The sequence below is a fragment of the Tachypleus tridentatus genome, chromosome 1 (assembly GCF_004210375.1).
Source record: "Tachypleus tridentatus isolate NWPU-2018 chromosome 1, ASM421037v1, whole genome shotgun sequence".
NCBI classification, from domain to species: Eukaryota; Metazoa; Arthropoda; class Merostomata; order Xiphosura; family Limulidae; genus Tachypleus; species Tachypleus tridentatus.
The window spans coordinates 167,517,144-167,518,774 of NC_134825.1; positions in this window are offsets into that span (position 1 = coordinate 167,517,144).

Sequence of the window (1,631 nt, forward strand, 5' to 3'; positions counted from 1 at the left end):
ATAGCTTGATGTGTCTTTTCCATAAGAAAGCACGCACCATGGCTATTGAGGGTATGTATATATATCTTTTAGTTTACATATATATTTTATGGTACTTGTAATAATACAATTTACGAACTCCGTCAATCTGGCATACATTTGAATGCAAAATGCTTACCCAGAAAATCAGTTGCGACTAATGTATTTGAGTGTAACAAAATAACAATGTTTGAACCATATAGCATTGTTTTAGGCCTTTTGTATTTAGAACATATAGAAAGGTTTTTTATCTGCTTTCAGCAGTTTACATATTATCTAACCTTTCGTTGGAATTGTATGACAGCTCATACACAACGTCCACTTCCAACAGTTTGGTTACTTTTATATGATCTAATAACAGGATTTTGACCATCACATTTATAGTGCAACGACATACCTCAAAGTATTAAGTACGTTTTTGCGGCAGTGGGATGCGAAACATGATTTTTTTTTGTTTCAGTTTGTTTGTTTGTTTCTTTTTTGGAATTTCGCACAAAGCAACTCGAGGGCTATCTGTGCTAGCCGTCCCTAATTTAGCAGTGTAAGACTAGAGGGAAGGCAGTTAGTCATCACCACCCACCGCCAACTCTTGGGCTACTCTTTTACCAACGAATAGTGGGATTGACCGTCACATTATAACGCCCCCACAGAGCAACCTACCACCGGATCGTACCAGGCGTATTAGGTATTGGAATTTCGATTAAGAAACGTGTAGCTTTATGATCATAATAGTGCCGAAACCTTTTGTTTTCTGTGTATTTTACACCCTAACAATCTTAACAATCTTAAAGTCCGAAGACTTTAAATACACTTCTAATCAATACATAAAGGTTATGCCAGCTTTATAATTACTGTACACTTAGTAACCTTTATAGCGACTCATAAGATGGCTACAAGGGTTTTGTGTATTTTTTTTCAAGTATAAATATATTTTCGTAGTTTCGTCACCTACTGACTGATTGGACATCTATGACACTTACAGTGTTGGAAGAGGTCAAGCTATCGTAACGGATTTGCTATTATATATTTATTTTAATATCTGTGTTTGTCTCGGCTTAATATATATTTAGAAATGCATTGACTTAAGTTGTTAATTTTCTATTGCGAAAGCCCAGCTTATTCTTTAAATTTGTAGAACATTCTCGAGTGTAAGAATCAACAATATATGTTTTACGACAGCATTAACGTATCTTCGAATATTATTGTCAACCGAGCTTTTGAGAACCACACCCTAAACGTTTATAAAACGACTCGCCAAAAGATAGTTATACATTGTTGGTTTTCTACAGTCAGTATACTATAAACCTAGGCCCGGCATGGCCTAGCGCGTAAGGCGTGCGACTCGTAATCCGAGGGTCTCGGGTTTGCGCCCGCGTTGCGCCAAACATGCTCGCCCTCCCAGCCGTGGGGGCGTTATAATGTTACGGTCAATCCCATTATTCATTGGTAAAAGAGTAGCCCAAGAGTCGGCGGTGGGTGGTGATGACTAGCTGCCTTCCCTCTAGTCTTACACTGCTAAATTAGGGACGGCTAGCACAGATAGCCCTTGAGTAGCTTTGTGCAAAATTCCAAAACAAACAAACAAACAAACTATAAATCTCAGAAGCTATAAC